The 21,414-nt window shown below is 37.0% G+C and overlaps 1 protein-coding gene across 3 annotated transcripts in view; it reads left to right on the forward strand.

The window, feature by feature from the left end:
- ntrk3a (neurotrophic tyrosine kinase, receptor, type 3a) overlaps positions 1-21,414 on the forward strand; it is a 338,706-nt gene that overhangs the window by 96,670 nt on the left and 220,622 nt on the right. The gene's annotated exons all lie outside the window — the stretch shown is intronic.

The following is a 21,414-nucleotide window of genomic DNA, read 5'->3' on the forward strand; positions in this document are numbered from 1 at the left end:
TTTACTTCGTTTGCACCATGAGAAGATGATGGCTGCATCAAAGCTTCAAAACAAATGTTAAAGGGAGAATTTGCATTCAATAATGAAAGTTACCCCATGATTTACTCGCCCTCAAGCCATTCTAGATGTATATGACGTTCTTCTTTTAGATGCATACAATCGGAGTTATATATATAAAAAAATGTCCTGGCTAATCCAAGCATTATAATGGCAGTAAATGTGGCCCAAAATTTGAAGCCCAAAATAGTGCATCCATCCATTATTAAAGTACGCCACATGGCTCCGGGGGGTTAATAAAGGCCTTTTTCTGGTCTGAAAGTGAGGTGTTTTCAGGCACATATTTGGCGTATTGCTATTTTGAGGCAACTGAAAACAACTACGCTATTGGAGCACAAACGGACGCGAATGCATTTGGTATTTAAACATCGTGGCGCAGGACATGAAAATGATAACTAGCAACACTTGCCTGGCACCCCAATGAATCAAGCAACATTTGAACATCAGGTATCAGTCGTGTGCATCTTGTAAACACATCTTTGTATTTTTTCCCTCTTTTGTTTAAGCATGGTTATTTTTGGTGCAGCACGAGCTGCAATTGCATCATTGCTTTCAGATATGTGCTTGTTTTTACAACCCGGCTCGGATTAGAATAATTTGCAGACTCAGCACAATATGGCTGTACCTCATGCTGCTGAGGGCTTGTTGATCCAGAACGGCGGCGCTGGGATAAAAGCAGTATGCTAATATGCCTAGCGTGCGTCTTCATGTGAACCGTTTCCTACAAGCACATGCCACCTTCTTACTTTCAATCATTAGGTATGCTTGGATTACATGATAGCACTACTATGATTAAATAATTTTTTTGGGGGAAAGGATGAGGGGTGTTGTTTTGTCTTCATGTAGGCTGGTACTGTAGGTGGTTGACAACCAGTCTTGAAAGCTGTGGCCTGCGGCTTCCAGAGAACAGATGAGCGAGTGGGCGGCTTCACCGCTGAGATCAGGGGCGTTAGAGATGGAGGGAGAAAAAAGAAAAGGCCAAACGACCTCCCTCTTCTCTTCTGCATTCCTGCGCCTTCTCTTCCATCTCTGGCTGAAGCGCAGTCATCGGCTTAGCCTCACGGATTGCCACAGGGAAAAGCATTCAATATATATATATTTTTTTCTTTTTTTTTTTCAAGCTGATAAATAGGGATGGGATACACTTAAACTCACGATACGATGCACCTCGATATGCCAGGGTTACGATACGATACGTCACGATACGATATCAAATTTTATTTTTATTTTTTTCAAATCTGTGATTTTTTTACCACCAAAGTAATGTACTTAAACGAAAGGTAGGATTTTTCTCTTTTTTTGCATTTTGGTTCTATGTTGTTTAAAAAAAAAAGAAGAATTTTTAGAAGTCCACGACCACATCTTAAACAGGGGTGCCAATAATTGTGGAGGGCACTGTAGGGATGTCAATCGATTAAAATATTGAATCGCAATGAACTGCATGATTGTCATGAGTTAACTCGATTTTAAATCGCACCTTTTTAGCAATTGTAAATGTATCTTAAATTAAGTTTAAATTAAGTTTTTAATACTCTAATCAACATAGGTATGGACAAATATGCATGCTTTATGGAAATGTACATTTATTATTAGTGAAACCATACTTATTCAATAATAATCAATACAGTATGAAGACTAGACATATCAAAGGTCATAGATATGTTTATCTAAGAAATTGTTCTCTTAAGCCTAAACTTAAAAATAATGAGTAAGTAACTGTTAGTGATTTCTCTCATTTTAAGAATATAAAGGGAGTTTTTACACTGGCAGTTTAATTCAGAACAGGGCAAAGTTCGTATGAAAATTGTTAATGTGTACCAGTGAGCGAACCAGAAGCACACCATACCTGGAGAGGTTTAGAATATTAATGCTAATGTCAACCCTTTCTTTCCCTATTAATGTTTGCTGCTGCACCCCACCCTCATTCTACGCAAATCATGCAGCAGTGCCATCTATCTTTATTTCGCGATACATTTTTTTCGACCTCGATGCGTTTCGTCACGTTTTGTATCGAGATATTTTGTCAAACGATATTTCGTCCCATCCCTACTGATAAATGAGGCTTTGAGAAGCAGTGCAAGTTGTCTGATGGCTTTCAGACTTTCACTATCACCCCTGTTATTTCTGCACCAGCTGAGTTCAGGTCATTGCACTGTCGCAACTCTTTAAACCAGGGCTGGGCTTCTGGGCTTCTGTCCCTGAATGTTTTTAGCACCATTTTTTTTTACCTCTGTACGTGGTCATTTTTGTCACTGTTAACTATATTTATAGCTCTTTATAGCATGTTCCTTAAATTGTTAAGTTGTGCAAGAAAAAAAAGAAAAAAACGATTTCAGCCTACTTAAAGGGGTACTTCAGCACAGGGAAGATGAATCTGTATTTAAACTGGGTCATCAATGTAGTAGAAATGTGAAATTATTTTTGAATTTGGTGCCTTCTAGACTGAGAAAAGACAGAAAATGTATTTTTGTCTCATCGGGATGAAAGACTACAATTCCCAGAATGCTTCGCTGCCCTGTGCCATTCCCAAAGCCACCAACTTGGTTACTGTGACTGAGTTGGAGAAGACACTACAATTAAAAACTAAACGTGTGTGTTCAATATAATGAGTGAGTCACCGCGTGAGTATCACAGCACTGAGCACTAACTGCAGGAGTGAGATAAATGAGCTGAATGAGCTCTCATGATGAGAGCTGAGGTAATCGCGACTACACTCGCGGCATACATTCACAATGCGAGTTCAGTCTGCCGCGTTTCAGTTCATGCCTTTGCAAGCTTAACTTTCATAGAAATTCATTTGAGAAGTTAAAAGACTTACATTGCTCCCCATAGCTCCGTTTAAATGAGTGCCTGGAGAAGAGAGCTGAGCTCTGAGTGTAATCTCCCATCCCTCATGCGCGGGTTCAAAACATGAGGAAATGGCTCCCTCTGCTGGCTGCAGTCTTTAGCCTTTGGCCAAACATTCCTCCTCTGATGCAAATATTGTCAAGAAATAAAATGCAACAATCTCTTGTCTCAGGGGGGTATGAGCGGGGAAAGCACAATCATTTGAATTTACTTCAGGGTTTCTACTGATACAAAGCCATATGCTAATCGCTGAAGTAACCCTTTAATAATCTTGCGTTTAATTCAATGTGTTACTTTTTTGTGAAATTTAGCAGTAAGTTCCTATTCCATTTTTTTAAAATCATGGGTTCAATTCCCAGCAGGGTTATTAAAGTTTTTAATTTTCTATTTTAATTTTAACTTGTCTTTTCAACTTAGTTTTCCCTCTATTGTCGCTAGTTTTAGAGTTTTTTTCCTAGTTTTTTTTGGTTTAAAAAAATAAATATTTTTTGTTTGTAAATTAAATAAAGCTAAATTATGAAATAAAATATAAATTAGGCGAGAAACGTAAATTAGAAATGTCACCTTGGCAACTAACTGAAAAGTGTAAGCTCTAAAGTGACTAAAATTAAAACATTTAAACATTAATTACTGATTTGAAGATGATTTATAGAAATATGAAAAATTAACAAAAATGACAAAAGTACACAAAATGACTCATTTAAACTAAAATGTAAAAGAAATATAAAATTATTATCCCATAAACTTTACATTTAAAAAAAAATTATAATTGAAATAATTAAAAATATTAATAAATGCTATAATACAATTTGATGTCCAGATCCATGAATCAAACTCCAAAAGTATTTTGGGACATTTTACATTTATTTTAGTTAGTTTTAGAGGGATAAAAATGTAGCTTAGTTCAGTATAACTTTTGACCCTCTACCGGTTAAAAAACAAAACTGCTAGGATTTTGCAGAAACATTGTTTTGGCTGTGCTTTGGCCTTGCGTGGATGACTATAGTTATCCCACTGCTCATAAAATATTCACTATATTTAAATATATAAAAAAACACTGTGAGCCAGTGATGTAAAAAAGTAGTGTTTTAAAGCTTAGTGGAAGTTTTCTCTAGACCTGCATTAAATATTACAGACTTATACTCATAAAAATGACTCTGCTTATGTAATGTCAACAAGTCTTTTAAAGTCCTATATTTCATCGAAAGCTGGTCCCAGATGCATCAGTAGATCTGTGGTTGCTTGGAGTTTGATTTTGATTGGAGTCCTTGCTTATTTTTTTAGTATTTCCTTTCAGTGTGCAGAGAATTTGGATCATTGATGTGTAAAATAAATGTCTGGACTCCTATAGCTTTGGCTGTGCATCTGTCATGTTGACGACCAGAAGGAAAGAAGGCAACGAACAACGATAAAAAGAGAAATGAAGTTTTGTGGGGTTGTCAGATCTCGCTACACCAGCGTGTTGCTACATGAAGTTAATTATTGGAACGGTTCTATAACTCACCATGACTTTGTATTCATTCTTCACCTAAAGTTGAAGTGAAGGGAAGATTTAGAGCTGGCAGTCCTCCAGTGTTTCGCACCGTCTCTCAGATTCCCACATCAAACAGAGCGCGTATGCAGATCTCCAATACTGGAATATTTATGAAAAGCAGACCAATCCCTCCTGTTGCGGCACCATTTTGGAGACGGATCTAGATGTTTTTGGAGGTTTGGGATGTGGTGATCTTCCTTCTTAGCCATTCATAGAGCAATCTGTACTTTTGGCATGCACAGAATGCACCAGCTAGCTTTTAGGTAGTGGTCAGAAGTAAACCTGTTACTGTGAAATAAGAAATTCTCCAGTGTGCAACTAAAATGGGCTTGCCTAATGAAAATCTTACTCATGAGCATCGGCATTCCATATATACACGTACATTTCCTATGCAACATTTCATTGACTACTATGTACATCAAAAAAATAAGTACAATGTTCTTATTGTGTTCATATTGTATTGCAAATCACTTTTGCTGATGTTAAGATAGAATACAGGTAATGTTAGGGACAAGATGTGGTGGTGAGGTGTATATATATATATGTGTGTGTGTGTGTGTGTGTGTGTGTGTGTGTGTGTGTGTGTGTGTGTGTGTGTGTGTGTGTGTGTGTGTGTGTGCGCCCTTGTTTATATTACATTGTGGGGACTGTATCATCTGACACATCAAATGTCCCCATGAGGAAAGTAAAACCTGAGATCGCCTAGATTGTGGGGACAATTGATGTGTCAGATGATACGGTCCCCACAATGTAATATATTGTGGTCACCAGCCAGCGTTTCCCACTTTTCAAAAGGCTTATAAATCATACAGGATGATTTTTTTTTGAAAATGTAAAAATGCAGAATGTTTCCTGTTATGGTTTTAGGGGCAGGGGCAGTGTAGGGGGATAGAATGTACAGTTTGTACGATATAAAAAACATTACGTCTGTGGAGAGTCCCCACAAATATAGTGAATCAGACGTGTGTGTGTGTGTGGGGGGGGGGCATGGGCATGGGCATGTTTTTGTGACATATGAGGACACAAATGTGTATAATGACATAGGTATGACATAGGTATTACCAGGAGAGGGCGAATTATGAGGGCATTTGTCCTCACTTTTCAAAATGCTTATAAATCATGCAGGATGAGTTTTTTTAGAAAGTAAAAATGCAGAAAGTTTCCTGTGATGGGTAGGTTTAGGGTCAGGGGCAGTGTAAGGGGAAAGAAAATACGGTTTGTACAGTATAAAAACCATTACGCCTATGGAATGTCCCCATATGTCACAAAAACAAACGTGTGTGTGTGTGTGTGTGTGTGTGAAATGTTAAGGCAGGCATGCATTTGTGTGATAGATGCAAATTTAAAGCAATATGTTCAAGTCTGACTTCCACCTCATGTTGCTTCAATCTTTTTTATGCTAACTTGGGACCTAAAATAAGCCATGCTTATCTTGTTAGCTGCAGCTCTACATTGTTTTTTCCACAAAAAAAGCTTGTATCTTACATTGGGTTTATACACACATAGATTTTATATATAATTATTTATATATTTTATATATAAATATATATATATATATAATAATTTATTGCATTTTCATGCATTTATTACATTAATTTAATTTAATATTTCATTGCAATTTATGTTAACTTTTTAATGTTTTGTTTGCTATTTGTTTGAGTTATGTTTGCTTTTGTTTTGTCTAGTTTTCTCTTTGGTCAAATAAACAAGTTAAACGAAAGCATTTGAGCTATTGGAGGTCAGGTGTCTTTTGGAGGATCGTGCATTTTGATGTTGATCTGAGCTCACCTGGGGCCCATACCATGAAGCCGGTTAAGCTGGCTAGTCAGATATGTTTAAGCTTAATTTGTGCCAATCCTGGGTTTTAGGTACCATTAAAGTGGTTTGGCTTTAGCTGTGTTCATCGCCATTGTAACTTACACTCCACAGCTAACCTGTTCTGGGCCAGGTTATGTTCTGGATAAGAGATCTTAAACTGAAATTGGACCAATCAGCTGTGAGTAAAGTGACACACCTCTGATGCAATAAAGTCACTCCCTCTGTTTCTACTCTAAATTAAAGGTCACTACATAGCAAATGGTTTTTAAAGGCTAAAGCGTCTGGCTTTTAACAATGCTTATTTATAATAATAATAATAATTTTGAATGATTTAGATATAATTTATGTAATTATTATACCCTTATTTAATTACACATTTATTATTTTAGTTAATCAATCATTAATAGGCAGTTTGTTTAAATTAATTTAAATAGCCTATATAAAGCGATCCGAATGCGATCCTGATTGATTCACTGATTTGTGGCCATATGAATCTTAATTTGCTGTTTGAAAGCAAACATGGAAGAGAAGACAATGCTGAATAAAGTCGTAGTTTTTGTTATTTTTGGACCAAAACGTATTTTCGGTGCTTCAAGAGATTCTAATTAACCAACTTATATCACATATGGACTACTTTGATTATGTTTTTATTCCCTTTCTGGACATGGACAGTATAGTGTGCATAGACTGCTTATAATACTATAAAATATCTTAAACTGTGTTCTGAAGATGAACGGAGGTCTTAAGGGTGTGGAACGACATTAGGGGGAGTCATTAATGACATCAATATCATTTTTGGGTGAAATAACCGGCCCCTGAGCAATATAGCATGTTTATGTCAATAGACCAGAACTCAGTACTGTTATTCTAATTATTCTGCAGTCTGATATAAACTGTGTTAACATTTAACCCGAGTCTTTTGTCTTCAAAAGAGCCATATTCAAAGCATGAAGATATTTGCATGCATCTGTATGTAAATTCATCTCATCAGATGGGACTTGACTGTCATTAGTTGTTAATGCATTAGTGATTCCTCCTGAGTTGCAGGAAACTGTAGCATTTGAAAATGACTTTAGTAGTATAGTAAACATAAGTTAACACTATTACAAAACATACAATTGTCCATTGCATTTTATGGGAAAAAACTCCACAGTTCTCAGATTGTTGTTCTTATGTCTAGAAGCTTTGGAGTTCCCAGGGTGTGTTTTGTATTGGTTCGTCTGTTATTCCCAGCCTTTCTCTATTATTCATTTAAAGCAGTGGTTTTCAGTTAGTTTTACTTCAGATCCTTTTAGTACCAACATAGATTATTGCTCAAAAGTTAACAACCTTTTTTAATATTAAAGTCAAACACAACACAATTTATTTTGCTATCCTAACTGTGCATGATATTTGCATTTTATTATTCTTTGCATTATTTTCCCCTTTCTGTCAGGTACTCTCGACTTAAAGACATCTGATTTAAAGGTTTTTATATATTGTACGTTTGCTCCTTTTGGAATTGCTTATGGAAATCTTGCTTCTGTTGGCCAGATAGAAAATCTAATAACCTTGCAGATTTTTTAATTTCCTCAGTACTCTCAAGGTATTTACCACCTTAATGAACCACACACTTAAACATTCAACGGCATAAAAAAGAAATGGCAACGTTTTCATTTTTCCTCTGAATTTCGAGCTTTTGCCTTTATCAAAACATAGTTGTCAAACAGTGAAAGTGTCCGCAAATGATTATGGAGATAAATCCACTGCCAGAAGAAGTCCAAGAGGGTTCATCTGTATCCCATTACAGAGAAGGCAGTTTTAGCTTCTTTGGTAGATGTTTCGCGTTGAGTTCAGTACCGAGTTGACTGATTAGAATTCTTGGGGGATTGATCATTTAGGAAAGATTGCGCCACAGTAACATTCATAATCTAATCTATGTTGGTGGTCATCATTGACCAAAAAAAGGCATGATGAGGTTTTGCATGATGGTTCCAATTTGGCTCGTCCGTTGTTAAGGTATGTGCATGGTGGGTTTGTTTTTATTCACTTTCAGATTCTGCATATTCAAAACTGAATATTTAAAAAACCTCCAGCTCTCGCTGTACTGTAAGTTTCCTGTGATGGGTAGGTTTAGGGTCAGGGGCAGTGTAAGGGGAAAGAAAATACGGTTTGTACAGTATAAAAACCATTACGCCTATGGAATGTCCCCATATGTCACAAAAACAAACGTGTGTGTGTGTGTGTGTGTGTGTGAAATGTTAAGGCAGGCATGCATTTGTGTGATAGATGCAAATTTAAAGCAATATGTTCAAGTCTGACTTCCGCCTCATGTTGCTTCAATCTTTTTTATGCTAACTTGGGACTTAAAATAAGCCATGCTTATCTTGTTAGCTGCAGCTCTACATTGTTTTTTCCACAAAAAAAGCTTGTATCTTACATTGGGTTTGTCCCAGGACCCACCCTCCAGACCTGTGTCTGTCTGCGTTTCCATCGTGGTCTAAAGTACTGTAAAGATTAAGCAAATTAGTCCTGTGACGGAGGACTGCGCACGACTTTCCAGTTCCCGCTGGATTTCGTCCTCCGCATATAAGCTTAATAAAGTCTGAACCTTCTCGTTGGTTGTATTTTTTAACCTCCATTGTTGATTCGGGTAGCGAACAATTCTTACTGTACGCACCACAACAGACTTTTAAAAATGGGGTTTGAAATAAAATGCATGAACTCAACCAATCTGCATGTTTGGAGCCCAGGCCCCACCCCTATAAGTTCCTGCACTCTGAAATAGTACTACCTTGTGAGTAGGGACTGTCTGAGGGGGACATTTCACTTGGAACTTCAAATAGACTCTGTTATTTTATTTAATTACATTTATTTAATAGGTCCCTGCTGTCCAAATTCACAGATACCACCATAAAGTCCCTGCTTCCACGTTCCTGTGGCGTAAACATAGCTTTAGATAACAGCTTTTCTGTTGTGGATTTTTCTTGAAAGGAAAAGAGCAGCTTGGACACTCTACAAAATATCTCCTTTTGTATCCCACATAACAGGGCTGAGGTGACACTGACACTAGATATTGAAAGCTTTTGCCCAGAATAGGAAAAACCTCCTTCATTTTATGGATGGAGGAAATTCAAGTTTGACGGTTTCTTTTACAATAACCATTTCCTTATACGACGGTAATATAAGCCGTCATATTTGAATGAATTTGAAATGTTTTATGGTAGCATGTTTTTTAAGGCAGACTTGAAGTGTCAAAGAGACAGTTTTGCCATAAAAGTAATGGTTAAATCTCTACAATAACCCAAATTGTGATTAATTCAAGTCATTCTGTGGCCGTCTGCAGAGGCTTTTAGCTCTCATGAATGTTTATTGTGGCAAACCGTTGCACATATTTAATGAATCCTCACAGGAATGTTTGTTTACAAGTTTGTTTTTATGTGTACTTACCAGAAAGATTGACGAATCCATTATGATATGATGACTGAAGAGGGCCAAATGGGTCTGGAGGTGTACAGGAGCCACAGGAAGCCGTGTCTACTTTAGATACTTGTTCTTTAGACGCTCGAGGTCTGCTCTTTGACTCATTACTGGTCATTTAGAAACTGCACAGTACAATCAATGGAGCCATCAATTAGTCGATGTGTCAGTTAGTCACAGGGGCAAAAACCCAGCTCACACTTTTTGATTTGTCTAGTCCATCACCGTCCACCAACTTCCCCTCCGAATTTCGATTTCTCCATGCCTTCAACTTTCAGTTTAAGCGCAGTCTGCAGAATCTCATCAGCATTTCTTTAAACGCTGATGAGTACTCAAGGAACTGTGAAAAATCATCCTGTTATCTGATAGCCAGATTGCCCTTATGTTGTTCCAAACCTGTATGATTTTCCTCTGTGGAGCCCAAAAATGGAGACTGTTCACTCTGTTCTTTTGAGTATAATGAACTTGAATGGGTACTGAGACTGCAAATCTCCAAAAACGACCAAAAATTAGCTGTAAAAGCACCAAAGTGTAGACCGTATGACCTGTGTGCTATAGTTTAAGGAATGGTTCACCTAAAGCCATTCCAGGAAATAGAAAACAGATTGATTAAACATGACTAATAAACACATGACTGCGACAATATATGGTTTATCTGAGTTTTTCCAGTCCTTCTCGTTTATTTTCAAGGTAAATAAGTCCACTCATACAATCGACATAGCCTTTGTCAGTGTATAGAATACTATGAAATGTGTAGTGTGCCTTATTCTCTGTAAGATGACACATCATCTCACAGAAGGATGCTCAACTGTTGTTAGAAGTGAGTTTGGAGTAAGACATGTTAATAAATGTTGTTTTTTGTTGGACAAGGTTAATAAATGCTGCTTTTGTTTGGAAAGGGACGTGTTGCTTTTTCAAATGCACGTTATGGAGCAGAACTTACTAGTGATCACAGAGCTGTGCTTCACTGACAAGCTGTGCATAAAATTAATTAGTCTTTGTGATTTCATAATCGCAATAAGCCAAATCGTGTTTTGTTGTTGTTAATGACATTTTTATTGTATTTTTGTATTTATAATGGTATTATTTATATACTAGAATTGTATTTATTTATATTTTGAATTTTTTACATAGTCAGTTTTCATTTTAATGTTAAAGTTTTAGTAATTTTGTTATGTCCTTTTGTAATTTCTATTCATTTTATTTCTTTTAATTGATTAGTTTACTTATTTTTGTTTTGTTTTAATTATAATAATTCAACTTAGTTGCCAAGGCAGCATTTCTAACTTTCATTTAAGTTATTTAGTACATTTGTTTTTCATTCTATGTGCTTTATTTATTTTAATTAACGAAATGTATTTCAACGAACTAACACATTTTTAAGTACAATAACAGCAGTGCTTGATGGTCACGTTTCTTAATTATTAATTTATTTCAATTTTTGTTTTTTGTTTACAAGAATAAACTTAAATTTGTTTATAAACTTAAATTTCTTTTATTTCAGTTTGTTGGCAAGGCAGCATTTCTAATTTTCATTTAAATTATTTAAATATAGCAGGATCATTCGAATATACTCCCGGGTCTCTGATACAAAGCCAGATGCTAAACTGCTGAAGTAACCCTTTAACAATCACAACAGTGCTTGATGGACACATTATATACTACACTCAAAAAATGATTGTTGAATTTACTTATAAAAGCAGCATCAAGTGGGTCCACGCAACTATACTGAGTAATTTTTACAATAATTTAGTCATATGAACAAAAGAAATTCAAGTAAAGATGACAAAATTTATTTGAGTTAATACAAATTAATTTGTCACGTTACATAATATTTATGTGCTGTTTACTTAATAATGTTATGTTAAATTTATAAAAGTTTATTATGTTAGGTTAATTTTCCTTATTAAATTAACTATTTGCTCTACAAGTGGAAGTAGAAAACTTTATTAATAACAACAAGCATATTTTTAGAAACAAAATGCAAAAATAACTCATTGGACAAACTCAATTTAAATGAGGGCAGGTGTTCCATCAAATAATAAAAACAAAAAAATTAGAAACTTCTCTAAATGGTCAACATAATTGAACATTAACATAAACTAATAACATCTTTCCTAAATTCACCCTCCTAATGCAGCTCCATGCAAAGCATGCTGGGAACTACGGATCCACTGCCCAGTTTGTTCGTTTCACTCTGCAATATTAAGTTGACCAAACAAAACTTTACTTAAAGGGGGGGGGGGTGAAATGCTGTTTCATGCATACTGATCTTTTTACACTGTTAAAGACTTGGAATCCCATACTAAACATGGACAAAGTTTCAAAAGTTAAGGTGGACGTTTGATGGGAGTATTTCTTTGTCAAAAATACTACTTCCGGTTAGTCATAAGTTTCAGCAAGTTTTTTGCGATCATGCGTCCCCTTTGACGTTAATGGGGGCGTAATTTCCTTGTATGGGCCTTACGGACAATTCTACCGGAAGAGCGTGAGAGAGAGAGAGGGAGAGAGCGAAAGTAACAGGCTACGCCCATCAAAGCGCTGGCTCGTAGGCTGCGCTGCACAGGTAATGTGCACAATTAACAATGACATCAAAAAGTGCGTTTTTGGTTGCCAGACCAAGACAGTCCTGCACAGATTCCCCAAAAACCCCGCGGTAAGGCAACAGTGGATGGAATTTGCTTTTCCGGATCAGCAACTGAGTTGCGCAAATGTTTATATCTGTTCGCTGCATTTCGGTGCCGTCTGTTTCATAAACAAGGCCCAGCTTGACGCCGGATTTTCCAATCGCCTAATGCTGAATGATGGAGCAGTCCCAACGATAAAGGTCCCAACGTTAGAACCGCGGGCGGTGAGTTAGACTGCTTCAAATGTCTGTGTTTTTGCCTATGCTCATCAAGTAGCCCAAACATGATCACGTATAGTTAATTGATCAATGGAGCATGCGATGTGTAGTGCGTGTACATTTGTTTAGCTGGCCACTATATGTGTAACTTTATGTTTGTGTATTGTAAAAGCACTCCAAACAACAATACACAAAGAGTGGGGAAATATGTTGAACTAAATAAGCGCGCTTCTTCATTCAAATGTGCTACTATTCCGTGTCTTTCTATGTAAACACTAACTTAGCCTGCCGTGCAAAACCAGTCCGCTTAATAACGTTACAATTGTCTACACAAACCACGCGTAAACACACACACACACGTGCACAACTGCACTTCTCACACGTACACCTTCAAAGACAAAAATACGACGATATAATTCAAGTATAAATATGTAAATAACACAAGTCGCTAAGCATATTATATAGTTAGTGTATAACTTGTACCACATAGAGACGTCCTGCTCTAGTCGTTTTTGCTGCTGCTCCTGTTCAACTGCAGCCTCTGGGTCTGATTTCGGATCATAGATGTATGGCTGTATCTGATTAAAAGCCATATTTTTATTTTGAATAAAGTTTTTTTCCCGCTGTTAGGGATGACACAGCTTTATGACGCACTCGACTCAACACAATAGCAGCAGCGCGCACACGTCATTATTTAGCTCCGCTCACACGATACGCCCCCACCCGCTCGGCTTTTTTCGGAAAGACTCGGAACAGCGCATCTTTCTTATATAATTATTAAAAAAAATAAAGACTTTTCGGAGATATGCAGGATGCAATGCTACTCTATAGGTACTCAAGATTGACATGACACTGACTGAAACTGAGTGTTTCACCCCCCCTTTAAGTAAAGCTATCAATACTAATTTTTAGTAGAAACAACTTAGTAAATTTAAGTTCATGTAGTTACATGAGTTTTTTAAGTAATGTGAACAAGGATGATTTAAATCCAACTAACAACTGTGAAAGTTTATTTTCTTGAGTGTAGGTCAGTATAACATTCTTCAAAATGTCTCATTTTGTGCTCCAACATAAGAAATTAAAGGGTGCGTCTCAATCAGCTCCCTAGCTCCGTAGTCAGGGCACTGATTAGGACATCAGTCAATGGGCTGACTCCCTGATCAGTGCCCTGACTATACGGAACTATGGTGCTGATTGAGATGCACCCAAAGTTTGGAACAACATGAGGGTGAGAGGTAAATAATTTGGACAATTTGGCCATCTGCTTTGCCTACATGACTTTTAATTTTTTAGATCAGCAGATATTTTTTTATAACTCATTCGTTTACATTATATAAAGCCTTACATTTCTGCATAATTAAGGGCGTGGTTACTTTTGAGTGACAGGTGGATAGCGATCATCCGCCATCTATAGACATCGTGTCACATCAGCTCCACCCACATCCCGCCTCATTGCCCATTTTCTGTTATCCGGGAGTGACACGTGATGACGCGCTTGCAAGATGGCAACGGCCAGGTCGGCCCTACTTTACGCTATAGAGCGACTTATTGGAATCCTATGGGTGACGTCACGGACACTACGTCCATATTTTTTTACAGTCTATGGTAGTAACCAATCGGGATGTGTGTCGAGGTGTCTCTGTGCCGGATGTGGTCTGTTTTTCTCATAAATGCACCCACATACGCCCACTCATACAGACACAGATCAAGTGTAGACTGTTGGCATGTTCAAACCAGATATGGACATTGTTAAATTTCTACGGCTGATGTAAATATGTGCAAGCCGAGCTCAGACAACCTGATGCTAGCAACAGATGGAGGGCAGCTCGTAATTTCCCGGGGACATCTATCTGAGATGCGTGTCATGCAGCTGCTTACCGCCGTGTCAAGAAAAACAGCATCTGGGTGTGTGTATGGGCAAGCGAATGAGTGATCGGGAAAGAGAGGCTCCTGGGCCACTGAATGATTGAACTGACAGTATCGAGAGCATGACACAGAGGCAAATCCCAGAAGTTTTAAATCATTTGTCGCTAAGTGCCAGAGATAAATAAGCGATTAAGACTCAAGATTCCTTTAGGAGTGTGGCGAAATCGCCTGCACCGTTCGATTCGCTCGCCACCAGATGCCGAGCGGAACTTCCTGTCAGCGGACGAGAGGGGAGACCTCTGAGAATCGCATTTCCATGACAGCAAACTACAAGTGCACGCATTTGCATTGCTGACAAGCCAAATGCTCCAGGGGATGTGGCAGCCCTCTCCTCAATTAAACGCTTTGTCATTAGCTTAGATATAATTGCATTGTGGGTAATTTAAACTAGTCGTTTGGGAGCACCAGACAGCGAGTAATGGTGAGCTACAGGCATTGTGTATCTCGTCAATGAAATTAGAAATGTGTGTTGATGAAAGATACTTTTGGTTTTATCAATAATAACGAAGACAAAATGGACAATTTCTATCTATGTTGACCCAGACTGCATTTATTTAATCAAAAATACAGGTAATTTGTGAAATATTGCAATTTAAAAGAACATTTTCTAATATAATTTTAATATTTCTAATGTTATTTTCAGCATCATTACTTCAGTCTTCAGTGTCACCGGATCTTTCAGAAGTTGTTCTAAAATGCTGATTTGCAGCTCAAGAAGCACTTATTATAATCGATGTTGAAAACCCTTAAATGCATGAATGTTTCGCCAATCATAATTACATATCTGGGTCTTAAGTGACCCGGATCTACATCTAAAACAGATATCAATCTCTCCGGATATCAGAGAAACAATTACAGAAGATTGAGGCATATTTTGTTACCTTTTGGAGCTGGGAAGGGTTTTATACCATCATCACTGTCCTCGTCAGAACTCATTTCCCAGTACATTCAGCCTCTGGATCATATTCGTAATCTCAAACATATTCTCAAAGCTATCTTTCAAATCAATATTTCGAGCGGTGACAGCTTCTCCCATTAAGTGACCGTGACACTAATGCTTAATTGTGTTCAGCACTTGCTCTGCAGTAAATCTCTGAGCCATTTCAAGTTATGGTGATGATACTTCCTAATTTTTGGTTTTCTGCCTGCGGTAACTATGAGTGAATTCCAGCATTTATTTGAATTACATTTAAAAGCATTATAATTAAGTTCTATATGAAATATTATATATTATAAGTGGTGATTCATGTCATGAAACTCTAGATGGCGCAGACTAGTCCTTAACTCAAACTGCTTGCATTCACATCATTCTCTATGGGGCACAGCTGATGCTGTATCAGTAGTCAATGATCTCACTGCTCAACCTTCAAATAATTGGTTAGGATTTGCCTTAGCAGTGTAGCATGCTTTCAGAAACCCTCCACCTTTTCCAGCTCCTCCTGTATAGATCTGCTACAGGTAATTCATGTATGTTATATTGTGCAGCAGCAGAATATCTTACTTGTTCATAGCAGCGTGTCGTGTATGTATTGGCAGTAGCAAGTCCTGTACTTGTTCTCCAGGAAATTATTCTCTATTCCACCAAAACCAAACATATCAACATTGTCATATCCATTACCATGCCGAACAATCCTACAGCGGTCATGACAGAAATTATAGTTCATAATATATACATTTATAAAGTTGTATATAAGTTACTTGTTTTAAATGAATGATTATACATTATGATTATATAATGTTTTTTTTTACTTTTTTGAGGTAAGTACGAAAGGTCACATGGCGTAGTAATTAACAGAGAAAAGTGATCCGAATGTGCCCTACGGTCCCTTCGGGTAATTATTCGCCCTTTGGACAATTAAACGCATGGTTTTTTTTTCCAGGAACCCACTATATGTACTTCCTCCAGTTACAGTTGATTGTTTTTTTTTTATCATTTTGCATATTATCATCAAATAAAGTAATACAATATTAACAAAAAGGAAATGCCTTTTCTGTCAGAGTAAAATAGTTTAAAATCAATATGACATTAACCCTTAAAGACCGAGACAGCCGCCCGCGGCTAAAAATAACTATCGTTCTAAATTGTTTAATAACTTTTAAACCGCAAATCCAATCTGTATGCTGTAAACTGCACCGTAAAGAGGAGAATCTCCGCTTTCCATTGGTATAATATGTTTCGCGATTGATCATTCAGAGGCTCCGTTGTCAGCATCGATGCGTCATCAAAATATGTAGCATTGACTAAAAATAACTATCGTTCTAAAATGTTTCATAACTTTTTAACCGCTAATCCAATCTGTATGCTGTAAACTGCACCATAAAGAGGAGTATCTCCGCTTTCCATAGGTATAATATGTCTCGCGATTGATCATTCAGAGGCTCCATAGTCAGCGTGGATGCTAGGGATGGGACGAAATATCGTTTGACAAAATATCGCGATACAAAACGTGACAAAACGCATCGAGGTCGAAAAAAATGTATCGCGAAATAAAGATAGATGGCACTGCTGCATTATTTGCGTAGAATGAGGGTGGGTTGCAGCAGCAAACATTAATAGGGAAAGAAAAGGGTTGACATTAGCATTAATATTCTTAACCAAAAATGCAGTTATTGCCTACATAAACTACCATATTTTCTGTTTAACTTTTATTAGACTCCAGAAAGAAAAGGGCGTTTTTTCACTGAGCACATTCTCTGCAGTCTGAGCGCGATGCACTGCAGCTCACTCTCGCTCATGTCTGAGGTAAATCATTAACACCATCACCGCTTACAGTACACCTGTTTTATTGAACTAAATACATTACAATCGGCTAAAACGAATGCACAGGTTACTTTCCTGAACAAGCGCGCTCCCGAGTCCGTGTTCTTCACACTGTCCACGTGAATCGCGGCCCAGTTCGGCGCGCACGCGCAAAATACCGGCAGTTAGTTCAACAGGAAATGCGGATCTCTTAAAGGGGCCGCACTATATTCCTACTCGTGTAATATGGACCTCCTCCAGGTATGGTGTGGTTCTGGTTCGCTCACTGGTACACATTAACAATTTTTCATACGAACTTTGCCCTGTTCTGAATTAAACTGCCAGTGTAAAAACTCCCTTTATATTCTTAAAATGAGATAAATCAAGTTTAGGCTTAAGAGAACAATTTCTTAGATAAACATATCTATGACCTTTGATATGTCTAGTCTTCATACTGTATTGATTATTATTGAATAAGTATGGTTTCACTAATAATAAATGTACATTTCCATAAAGCATGCATATTTGTCCATACCTATTTTGATTAGAGTATTAAAAACGTAATTTAAACTTAAAGATACATTTACAATTGCTAAAAAGGTGCGATTTAAAATCGAGTTAACTCATGACAATCATGCAGTTAATTGCGATTCAATATTTTAATCGATTGACAGCCCTATAGTGCCCTCCACAATTATTGGCACCCCTGTTTAAGATGTGGTCGCGGACTTTTTTTTTTTAAACAACATAGAACCAAAATGCAAAAAAAGAGAAAAATCCTACCTTTCGTTTAAGTACATTACTTTGGTGGTAAAAAATCACAGATTTGAAAAAAATAAAAATAAAATTTGATATCGTATCGTGACGTATCGTATCGTAACCCTGGCATATCGAGGTGCATCGTATCGTGAGTTTAAGTGTATCGTCCCATCCCTAGTGGATGCATCATCAAAATATGCAGCATTGATTTGTCCAGGAAACACGTGGGTCGTTCCCCTGAGCCAAACAGAAATTATTATTTTTTTTATTAGTCCCACCCCCCTGTGCCCAGATTCGTTGAAACTTTCATCAACTCAACCAATAAACACAGTGTTTGGTCTTTTGAACCACGAATCACGTTTCTCTGAAAAATGAACGTGGGTGTGAATTTGCATGCATCATGCAACCAAACAGAAATAAACGCGTGCAAAGCGCTCTCTCTCGGATCACAGCCAGTATATATCTCTATTCGTATGTAGTTTGTGTTTTACACATTTTCACTATTATATTTTCCTCAATTTGTGTTTGAGAGTATTATGTGCAGAGAAGTTGAAATGTCCGTTTATGAAAATAGCCGCCCACATGTAAAAGTAGGCTCAGTATATTTTATTTCACGGTTAGTTGTCACAACTTGAGGTATTGTTTGCGTTTGTTTTTCATGCTCAAATTATAATATATTTCTCTGAAGAAAAATGTTTGTTTCAGTATTGTTATTATATAACAATCTTTCTATTTACTTTATTACTTGAACTTTTTAGGACGCATTATCAGTAAATAAAATACACCTGTTTTCACTCAAAAACCTAGAAACGCCTAGAATAATGTTATAATAAATGGCTATAACTTGCTGAGGGATTGTTACATGTAGACAAAATTTAATCTGGAAGTGTAAAACAACCAAATCTAACTTTCTAAAGGAAAAAATCCAAACTTCATGAAGTTCTGTTCGAGTTCACAGCAAAAACATCACATTTTTGCTGCCATTTTTCTTGAAATTATATTAATTTAATCCATTCTCAGAATAAATAAATGTAAAATTGGGACATCAAATGAGCTAGATGGAAACTTCAGGTACTCCTGTTTAAAATTATATATAGCACTTGATGCTAACTGCTAGAATGGGGGAGAAAAACAAAGAAAAGTAGAGGCACATCAGGCGCCCCAAAAATGTTCTAGGTCTTTAAGGGTTAATCAATTTTGACAACTTGTTTTGCCAAAAGGCATAGACTGATGAAAACTTTAAGGCCTGGTTGCACAAACAAATTAGGTCTTTGTTCAGTTAGGACATTTAGGTTTGTTTTATGATAATGCCTTAAAAAACCAACTACAAAAAAAAAAAAAAAAAAATACATTACTAGTGTGCATCTTAAGACAAAACAGTGGCACTGATATATTTTAATATATGTCACTGCAAGTTGCTTTCTTTTAACACAAGTTCAAGTTCACGTTCAATCATGCATTTTAGTCTAGGACTAGCTTAAGCCTTATCTGTGAAACCGGGGGATTTATCTTATTGATGTTTACTGTTATAATGAGTTCCTGGTACAGTATATCCACATATGCCTCCAGGCTGTCCTCTATGGCACATGAGCCAGCAGAAGACAGATGCTGGTGAGGCAGAGGCCTCCTGCTTTTCATCTAAAACCCTTCGTCACTGACACTGGAAAACACATTCCTGCAGCCAAAAGGGTCCTTCAAACCGAAGGGCTTCCAAAACCACATTTCACAGTACGGCATTGATTAGGAAAAGTTTTTCCTGGCGTTCTGTTCTCTCCCCCAACTACTAAAATTGTTTAGCTAATTGAAATGTTTGTAAATGTGTGACATCAGCATTACATGACTTTTAGCACATACGATTACCAAAGCATTACACTAAAATAAGCACACACCATAATGCCCCCCCTTGCTCTGAAATCTCCACAGATGGTCTGTGTCTGCATCTATCCAGGCTTATTTTTAGTTTGCATATGACCGATTCTGTCTGATAGGCCAATGTGGACTTAATTACTCTGCTGGATCCCGATGTTCACAGAATGCAAAGTGTCGGCGTGTGACGTGGGTAACTTATAAAAATAAGCAGCAGAAGTGTGTTATTCTTTTGACAACTGGCTGTAAATGGGAAATTACCATCTGGATTTATTTGCTATTAAACAGCCTGGTCAAGCAAAGGGAGTCAAACATCATTTGTTTGCAGATGTCTCTTGGTTTGATATTTGTTGTCTATGTAATGAAATTAAGTATTTGCCCCTGTATTTGAAAAAGTTGCAGTTCATCCGTCTCGAGACATTTCACTAAAATGTGATGCGCATAACTCAGTTTCATTTCACTTTGAGTTGCGTCTACTCGCCGGCAAGCCATCGCTGTCTTCTGAGAGGCGGTGTTTATCAGCGTTTAGCAGGGGATGCCCAAAGTGTTCAACCGGGGAAACTTCTAGAAACATGGTTAAGGCGTTGGTGAAACTTCTGAAAACATTTATTAATCAGACTCTGTGTTGTAATGGGCGCTAATTCACAAAATGATGATGCCAGCTGGCTCTTGTCACAGCTGCGCTGAAGAGGTCTAGTTATTTCAGTCAACTACTGGCACCCAGTACTGATAAAAAATCATGAACGCTGTCTATTTTTGTTCTTGTGATATAATGAAATGTTTTTTGGCTTTATCAGATGTTCTTTATCAGTTGAAAATTAATTTTATTTCACTGTGGATATTAGTATAAATGAGTATGCGTAATCTATTTTTACTAACTAATGTAGTCTGTAGTCTCTGGCAAATCCAAAAAAGATAATCTGTTTTTATACTGTGCATTTATTATGATGATTTAATGCACTTGATGTGCTAAATCTACTGATTATTCATTTGAATGTGTTAATTATACACTACCCGGTCATAAAAAGTTTGTATTTAAATAAGCAAATGCTTAAGAGTCTATGACTGGATCATTATTGCAGTGATTATTATGTTTCTAGCATGTTATATGTGTGGTAACAGTTCTTCTAACCCTAATTGATGGACTGTGTAGCTTTAATTTCTTAAAAATGTATGAAGACACATCATTTCAATATTCCAGGATGACAATGTCAAGATTCCTCATGCTCAGATTGGGAAAGAATGGTTGTGAGGGAGCATGAAGGATACTTTTCACACATGAGTTGGCAATTCTGAGTCAAGACCTTAAATTCATTGAAAGTCTTTGGGATGTGCTGAAGGACACTTGACAGAGTGCTGGACTCTTGCATTGTCAAAACAAGATCTGGACCAAAGATAGATGCACAAAGGTTATTTCCATCAAGAGGTGCATTGATTTTTGGTCAAGATCTTGTATTGACAATGCAAGAGTCAAGCCGATGAATAAGTATTGGCGTATTTATACGGATTTTAATATCAACGAATTCCTAACATTTATCATGCTCTTGTTTTACACAAATTACA

The sequence above is a fragment of the Pseudorasbora parva genome, chromosome 25 (genome assembly GCF_024679245.1).
Source record: "Pseudorasbora parva isolate DD20220531a chromosome 25, ASM2467924v1, whole genome shotgun sequence".
In the NCBI taxonomy this organism is placed as follows: Eukaryota; Metazoa; Chordata; class Actinopteri; order Cypriniformes; family Gobionidae; genus Pseudorasbora; species Pseudorasbora parva.